This window comes from Mycetomoellerius zeteki, unplaced genomic scaffold (genome assembly GCF_001594055.1).
Source record: "Mycetomoellerius zeteki isolate Tzet28-1 unplaced genomic scaffold, Tzet1.0 scaffold302, whole genome shotgun sequence".
NCBI classification, from domain to species: Eukaryota; Metazoa; Arthropoda; class Insecta; order Hymenoptera; family Formicidae; genus Mycetomoellerius; species Mycetomoellerius zeteki.
The window spans coordinates 299,584-309,402 of record NW_017257286.1 but is presented as its reverse complement, the minus strand read 5'-3'; positions in this window follow the sequence as shown (position 1 = coordinate 309,402).

Below are 9,819 nucleotides of genomic sequence, written 5' to 3'. Positions count from 1 at the left end.
CATTTCTGTTGTCTATGTTTTTGTAATTGGAGTCTCATTTTGTGAAAATTGACTCTTTGTGTTGTGACAGGTCGCTCTTCTCGAGATGTGATATATCGTTACATGGAATGGTGGATTAAGTGCTTATCGGCGTCATGTGCTACCGTAAAAAGTGAGAATGACAGCCCGGGCGCTGAACATTCGCACAGACTTTACTGTACTTGTCATTGACTGAGTGACTGATAGAGCACGATGCTCGCGCGGTATCACGCGTTCTCGAAACGCGCGTAATAATAGCAACAGTCCACTCGGGGACGAAGAAATTGCCCTTCCGTTATTTTTCGCATGCCTGCCCCGTCGTTTAACTTGGAAACGCACGGCTGTTTTTATTTTATCACCGAAATAAATCGTTCATCCTCGTTTGCATACTGATATACATTGTTGTACTATTTACACATCAAAAGGATTCCTCGTATAGTATTCCCCGTCGAATATTCTTAACCCCGCCCCCCCCCCCCAGGAAACGTACTTCTTGCTTATTTAATTTGCATTTTTATGGAACAATGTATGTTATCAAATTATTATTAAATACATGTTGTTAAATTGTTTACATAATATGTGTATATTGAAATAATATATAAATTATTGTAACATATAGATTATTCTACTACATTCTATAACTAACTGTATAAATTATAATATATATAATTAAATTTAAAAAATAACTTTTTGGCAGTTCTCTGAAATAATAATAATTCATTACATGCATAAAGACGTGTTTAACATGACAAATAAGTACAAAGAGTACGAATAGAAATAACTTATTATTTTAAATTTTAACTTGAATATAAATGATCCTTTATCTTAATGCATTTTAATATGTATACATTTAAAATATGTGATTTAAAAATTATGATCATGTGTTTATTTCCTCATGTTCTTCTCGTAATATAAAACTTTTAATTGCAGTTTATTTAACCAAAAGTATTTACCCTCGTTTCTTCTCACGTAAACGATTCTGTTTTTACGCTCCAGTTAAAATCACTATTATTAACAATTTATTGTATATTTTTTATGTATATTGTTTTCCAGTTTATTGGCATTTGAAAACATTATGGATATGGATTTACTCACAACTTTTCTGAAAAAAGTTAATAGAAATCAAATAAATATTAAATGAAATAAGTACACATTAAACAGTTTATTATAACAGTGTTTAAAAAAAAAAAAATAAAAAAACATTTTAATTAATGTAATGTCTTTTATAGCGGGCTTTCGATGTAATTCCATATTTAAAGGTTCGTAAATAACATTTATTAAAAATGAAAGACAATATATCCAAAAAGAAAGAAAAGATTCATTTTACAATAATTCACATTTTATCGCCGCTGGCGGATATAAAAACGTTCCAGATAACTTCCCGAGTTAACACGCATATAAACTCGACGTTTAATGACATCCTCGGTTTTAAATTAATTTTTACACGACAGAGTAATAATCTAATAATCGCGAAAAGTTGATGCAGCCGTCGTTACATACATCCCCAATGTCTACGTCCTCTCGATTCGTTGTCATCCGCGATTCGTCGGCGTTCGTTATGGTCTGGGACGTTAGGAAGGCGCGTTGCACGCGCTGTTAGGCTGTTACATCAGCGCCGACGTAACACAGCCGGCGAGGCGCTAACAATTACGTCGTTAATCATGAACTTGCACGTGAGCGCGAGCGAAAGGCTCCGTCGATCGGAAGTCCGACGTGGCGAGACGAGCGAATTCTTTGCGAGTGCCTCGCGGAAAAGAACGCGGAGAACGTCGCAAAAACTGCCTCGCTCGCGCGCCGCTGACCTCGCCGCTGCATCCGCGCTTTTTTTCTCGCGGTCTCGAAGTCATGGTGAGATTCACTCGCCGCCGCCGCGAATTCGACAAGAGCGAAGCACCGCGCGTTGACCGTGATGTATCCCGCCATGCTTCCTAACGACCGAAACCGCGAAATGGCAAGACAACTCCGGTCCGTTAACTTAAATGAAGTTTTTTTTTGATATAATAAAGTTCTTTTAATATACTTTTAGTATACATAATTCTCTCTGTCGTTATTACTAATAATTAAATAATTACACCGCGTTACAGCTATCGCGTCACGCACTCGTTAACAAGATTAAAAGGCTACCTCGAAACCAAAAACGACTGCACAATTATTGTTTACGAAGCTAAAATTATATTTCGTTACGTTTACCATCGATTCGAAATGGTCTTCTAATTTTATTTAAAAAAATGTGTTTATACAACAGTAACGAAGTCCTTAGCTCGCTGTAATTCTTCGTTAATTAATTATTGACTTATTTGTGTAAGCGATTGATTACTTATTCATTTGCGTAAACAAATAATTCTTTTGCTTCATGCGCGTTGCAGCGAAGCATTTAATTTATTCATATCACTATGTCATCTCCATCACAGCCGATATCGAGTCCCGTACGTGCCTATCAACTATTAGATTAATCAGTGTAAAAGCATATAGCGGTTGTACGTTCAAACGACGGTCGTTTTCGATACCGCAATTTGTAGCGTAAATAAATACGTTTATTGATCAGTCCACTTTCTGCGTTTTGTGCACTGCGCGGTTATTCGCGTACATAAACAATTCATTTTCTTCCTCGTACCGATCGAAAAATAACGGACGAATAACGGATATTAATGATAAACTCTCCGAAACGAATTTTCGCCGTTTCTAGTTCGTGTATCTCCGCAGGAAATCTTTTTTAATTCACCTATTTTTCGCAAGGTTGCGATAATTTCGTGGTGAGTTGAATTCAATTTTTACGTTCATGAATTATCATTATAATGCTCCCTTTCGATCGTTAAAATAAGTGAGCTATCTTATTTTAGATAAGCTTGAGACCGTGCAATTTCAGAGAATACCTCGACGGCCACACATCAAGCTTCCATTATACAATTGTAAACTCGCGCTAAGATCAGTCTGAGAGATTACAGCGCTATCGTAATTTAAAATTTATATAGGACGTTAGAAAAAAAATTCCGCTGTAATTAAAAATGTAAATTCGATGCTGTCGGTACGTTCAGCGATTTAATAAATATTTACGAAATTATAATGTCATACTTGATATTAATATTCAATATTATTTAAAAATGAATTAGCTCGCAGAATTAAAAAAGCTTACGATAAATGGATTGGATTTAAAATCAAAATGATCACTCACGAGCTAACTCGTACATTCACATATAACATCGTCCATATCATGCAGGTGCTCCATGTTTTAAAATATCCGCAGGCGACCATGTAAATTTTAAAAATTTATAATGATTTATTCTCTGGTTTTCCAATAAACGACTAAAAAGTTACGTATATGTATCCCGAGTCGAAATTTTGCTCCTACTTTGAACTTTAATTTTAGGACGTATGTAGGCTCTAAAGATTTATAATTAGGACATATGTAGGTTCTAGAGATTTATAATAGGTTTTGATCTAATGAATTGAAAAAAAACTCTTACGTTGCCTGTGTGTAAATGGCAGTTATCGGAAAATTTCCTATTTTTAGGTTCAAAAGAAGTTTTCTAAATAGAAGCTGTAGATTAAGTAATATTAAAAGAAATCCTATTTGATTGTTTAAGTATCAAAACAGGTTTATGAGGTTTAATTGAGGTTAAAAGAGATTGAAAGTAGGACTAAAATTTCGACTCGAGTATATTTTCTCTTTATTTATATTATCTTTCATTTGAATTTTTCTCCAAATAAATATCACGTTACTTTACTAACGTCCAATCACGGTTTATTTTCTTAATCGTATGTATTATATAATACATAAAAAAAAACCGTAAAATATATACAGATATCGCTTGATAATCGCAAACGAGATAATTCAAGATGTAAAAAAGGTTTGAATAAAAATAAGGTTGAAATAAATAATAAAATAAGCTAATTTCTTTCTAGTCACATAATGAAGAGATCCTGTGTACCTGTGCGGGAGATGCTGCGGTGCGAATCGCTATATTGTTCCTCATCTCTCTTCTCCTTCATTAGGCTGTTGGAGCGAGGTAACGAAAGCGGGGTATGACCGCGTGGCGGCGGTTAGCCAGCGTGTCATTAATTATCCCGATAGCTTCGGCGCTGAGCGCGCGTTATTATCAATTAAGGCAGCCCTCGGACGCGGCAATTTCCTTCTCGCCGCCTGTTACAGTGGCGATCGCGATACGAGCCGCGGCTATTTTGCTCGCCACGCTCGGCCGTTCGCGAAAAGAAATTAGACAGGATGAAGGGCGATCGTCCGATAATCGCGTTCGCACGCGAGCGGATTAAGCCCGTAGGGATGTTATCAAGGTATCGACGAACGCGGTGTGTGTGGGTGTATCCGGAAATTTTATTTACGAACACTTGGGCGTTCATTCTCTCTCAATTATTTCCGAAAATCACGCGGAAAAGTAAACTTTAAGCCGATAATACGATAACTTACTACGGTTAGGGAAAGGTGTTGGTGCTTGTGTGATTATAATTATACGATGAAATAAATGTGTATTTAAACAGTAATTACTTGTTTCAAGTATTTAAAAAAGTTTATATATCTGCAAATTTATTAAAAGTTCATCACAAGTATCAAAAATGTATTCAGAATATATTCTGGAGCTTAGTAAATTTAATGTTTAATAGTTAATAGGATGTTTATAACACCTCAAACAAATTTTATCTTTATAAAAGTTATATTTTTTAATAGCATATATAGAATTAAATTTATACTATTTATACTTTTATGAGGGAGAGAGAGAGAAAGAGAGAGAGAGAGAGAGAGAGAGAGAGAGAGAGAGAGAATGAACAATGAACTTTAAGACTTCCGGGCAATACTTTTTAACCTTCTTTTTCCAGAATAAGATTTTTATGAAACTGTACGTAAGATGCTGTGTTTTCATCTACTTATTTAAATTAAAACGGATTCGATTTGCTTATTATATAAAATTGCTTTTCTAATAAAATTTTATTCTTAAAAATATTTAAAAAAAAATTATTTTGAGTACGTGACAAGTTCTTCTAAAATAAGTATATTTTAAGACTATTATCAAGAAAATATTTTTTGCTAAAGATAATCATTATTTAAAAGAAAAGAGTAAATTGAATTTTTGTGTATAATTGGGAGTTCTATTTTTAAAGTTATTATTGCTATAATGTTAGTAATAACTGTATTTATAGTTTTAAAAAGTATAATTAATACCGAAAATAAATATAAATTATATCTACTTAAATTATAGTTGCAATCATTTTTTTCTTACAGAGTATAGATAATAATTTTTACAAATTTTAATGAAAATTATAAGTAGGAAAGACACAGAAGATTCTATTTCGAAATAAATTTGTGAAATGTTTATTTGATCTTGGACAATACTCGAAAGCCCATGTAATCCTAATTGTTAATGTAGTTACTGTTGCTTTGTATGGGAAGATAAAGACATTTTCTTAAAGTAGTGTTCTCGCTCCGTACGCTATTTTTGCTCAGTTACCAACATTTTCTTAATTTGTTAAATTAATGTAATAACGAAAAAATACAATGCCTTTGATTCGTTTATTTCTAACGTTAAATAAGAGCGGGGTGGTCGGTTACAACCACCGTTCGTCGAAGAGATCTAGTACACGTGCATGTGTAATTGCGGGCGCGCGATATAATTTTCTCCAAAGGAAATTTGCATCCTAGACTGCACAATTGCACACGAGTGCGTGCAAAATTACGAAGGAAGGCGGGTTGTAAGCATTGCGCAATAATGATGCTGAATAAATGAGCGTAAGAAAAATATAGTAGCTAATTATCTATCGGTTATATTATGCATGGTCCGTGGCAGAGGAAAGATCTCGCTCATTTTTTAAATTTTCTTTCATGCCGCATTTGATAAATTCCATATTAACGTCATTGTTAATTGAGATGGCGCGTAGCACGTAGGTGATCTAACGTTAATAAAGGTCCACTCTTGTGCGTGTAACACATGTTAATGTGCAGGTTTTCGCTAATTCCACGATGCTACCGCGGAAATCCCCGTATAGATTCAATTATTAATATGAATGCGTTAATCCTAAAACCCTCCAATTAACGTTAACGTCTATGCTGATAATCGCTATGGTTGGGGCAATAGCGAAATTATGCGATCGTAATCATGTTCGAGATTAATCGTCCGAAATTCACATCCGCTTTACGTCCGCGGGCCACGACTTCGGCAGCCGGAGAGATGTCATTTATTTTCATTCGATATATTCCAGTTCATGGAAAATATGGGTACAAGACCTTTGTAAACTGCTCGGAAGTCGTGATTTTAACTTGCTAAATTTTTTATATTTAGACAAAATTTTCTAAAGTTAGTTGAAATTGAAAATCCGGAAAAAAAAATTATGATTGCTCTCTGAATTCTTTTGGAGTGGAATCCCATTTTAAAAAGTGAAAATTGAAAACCAATCTTGAAAAGAAAACTTCAGAATGAGATTCACTCTAAAAATTTTAGGAAGTACTCATCGCATTGTTAAAAAAAATATGTAGAAGAAATGATCACTGACTGAAAATAAAATTAATAGAGAAGTTCGAGAAGTATATAAAAACGTTATGCATTTTTATGTCCTCGTAATTTGCTTCATTTTAGAGAGAAATTTTGCGAGACATTCACACTTATTCCTGCTATTAGCTTTCAATTTTCTTTTTTCTTTTCATCGCACAGCAAAATTAAAATATTTTAACTCACTATCTTTCCTCTTTCTCTTTCTCCCTCTTTTTTTCTCTCATACATTATCCGCTTTTTTATCACATTATTTCCGATTAATAATAATTAAATGATAAACTAATACTGATAATGATATAATAATAATAATAATGTAATAAGTCTAACAGTATTAAAACAATTGCAAATGCGATTTATAGAATTAATAATAATAATAATTTATAGAGTTAACGATGATCGTTTTAACTACTTACTGTTATCCATTTCCTGTTATATACAGCGCATAATAATGTTATCATAATTACTACTGCATATAGATAGAGCTGATGAAAATTTATTCGTAGTTTGTAGTACCACTATGGCTTAAATATGCAACATATGATTTACAGAACTGCTATATAATACGGGATTCTTCGTGAATTCCATGTGTTGCGCTTCTCTGGTATCTGGAAATGTTCCGGCTATCACTATTATACCATTACTGAACGGGTTCGTTCAGCCATCAAAGGGCGATGATAAAAGTCGACATTTCACGCTTTGTCGAGCCACCGCTTGATTTCCGGTGTTTGCGACAGAGCTCTTTCTTGAAAGCATTTCCGACCAAAGGATGGAATCCTGCTGGCAGTAGGATCGGTATAAACCACGTTTCGAAATATACTTTTCTTGTGAGAATATATCGTAACAGTCAATCGTATCAGCAATACTGTCGTTTTTTTTTATTCTTCGAAACGTCACACAAATAATCTAAAAATCTTTTATATAAATAAATAATGTAAACCGTAATACCACTACTGAACATCAAGGATATATAATATTAAATTTTCAGAAGCCATGCGCACAATTTGAAATATGTGTTTTTTTCATCCCTTATCCAGGCAACTTATTTCTCAAGCGCGCGCGTGGAGACATATATTATTTCTGACCAGAAAGCTCTCGTTATCTAAAAGCATTATCTGTATATAAATATATCATATATCTGTCCTCTTCTACAAAATTTAGATATTGTATCCTGATTTACGGAACCACACATTTTTATTCTAGATCGTAATTTCAGTTTAAATTTTAAACGTGGCGTAGTTCGCACAGTATTATCACGCTTTTCAACTATAAATAAAGCTGATTCCTTCCTTGAAAAATTAATTTTTCGCACAACTGTGATAATTTAAGAAGAATCGGCTTTCCGTACCACAAAAATTTCTCAGATAGCACAGAGAGTTCAAAAAGAATTCAGTCGAATATCATCAATTCTGAGCTCATTTTCAGATGTAATAAGAATTCTTTTTAGAACTTTTCAGAAAAAGAATTCTTTTTGCATCTGAAAATGAATTCAGAATTGATAACGTATCACTGAACCCTTTATGCTATCTGGGAAAGAACGATTTTGCTAAAGTATCAGTACAGATCTGAAAATAATTTTGTTTGAAGCATCAAAATAATTATATAGGACACTTAAACTGATTGCTTGAATATTAAGGTCCAGACTCATGGTTAACTCTTACCGAGGTTTAACTTATTCCTCATCTCTTTCTAATGCTAGAATTGGTTAAGCGTTGACCGTGAGTTGTAAAACTGAGCTTAAAACTTTTTACAGCATTGCCATCAACACTTAGCTTTCTACATATCTCTATTTTGATGGTCTATCAAAATTATTTTCAGATCTGTATGGAGCTAAATTTGTAAACAATTTAAAACCGTATATCCATCTTTACGTCATGTAAAAGTTTCGCACGCACAGCCAGAAGTATCGATCGAGGTATCTTCAATTGCTACTCGAATATCGGAATTAAAATCGGGCTTCCTGTATACGAGGGGATCTGTTTTTTTTTTCCAAGCGCGCAGTTACACGTATATTCCACAATATCGGGGGGAAAGCCGCACGAAGTTACAGGACGATACCCCAACTAATCGCCGCATGTGGAAAAACTCAATTTTCTAGCCGAGCGCGTCGCGCTCGCGCGGATCAGATCTGATCCCGTCGTGCCCGTCGCCCCAGAAGAAGGACGCGCGGAAGAATCGCGCGCGCATTTGCCGGGGAAAAAGCGTATTTCTTTCAATTCTCCTCGCAGGCGTTTCGCCGTTCACGCCTCGGGGCGTTTTGGCATACAGCATTGGAAATCCGCGTGGCGGATGCGCACAACGGTCCGCACACGTATTTAATTCATTTCCGTTTTCTCTCCAGGGACCGACCTACGAGGAAGAGAGCCGAGGAGAGACCGCGGGAGGTTCTGCCGCGAGGTATGCGGAAAAATGTAGCTCGCGAGCGCTTTCCATTTCCTCCGTTTTCCCTCCTTGCAGCTAAGTCCCGTTAAACCGGCGACTTTTTTGCTTATTAAGAACTTTACTGGAGCCGCGTTTTAAGTTCGCGATTGCCCGGCGCGTAAATATTTGCCGAACGTCCCCGCGCGATTCACGCGCTCGTCAATTAATAATCGCCGCGTGTTCCGCGCGGAAATAAATCACGTCCGATATTATGCAGGTAGCACCAGGTGTAATATCTTCCGCCGAGCAGACTCCTCGACGAGCCTGAAATTTCTCTATTTCTTCGCAGAGATTTATCACGCGTCGCTAGGCTCTCGAATTTTAATGCTAATTATCATGTAATTGTTCAAGTGCGTCTGCATTATGGTCTAATTGTATTAAGAGAAATTGTAATGCCTCATTTATTCGTATTGCCAGATGTATAAGTATAGCAAAAGAACGATTTTGCTGAACCCTTACAGCACAAAGTTGCACAAAAGTTGCAGTAATACTGCTGCAACATTGCATGTTACAGCAATATTGCAGAGATTTTGAAGCAAATTCTTATTGCTGTAAATTCTGTGCTGTATGGGAAGTATCCAAAAATTTTTGATTATCAAGATAATTATGTAGAACGCTCAAATATTGTATGAACAATGCTGCAAAAAGTTTTGACACTCCAGCAACCAGCTTGAGCTTCTCTGTAATTATTTCGATGATCTAACAAAATTATTTTTAGATTTGTATCGACATGGAAGTTTTGTTAAAGTATTTAAAAATTTAATTACAGATCTAAAAATTTTGTTGGACTATCAAAATGATTACGTAAAAATTTCAACCATGATCAATGCAAAACCTTGTTAAAAATATCATAGCACCAATGTTATTTTGATTATTAACAAAATTA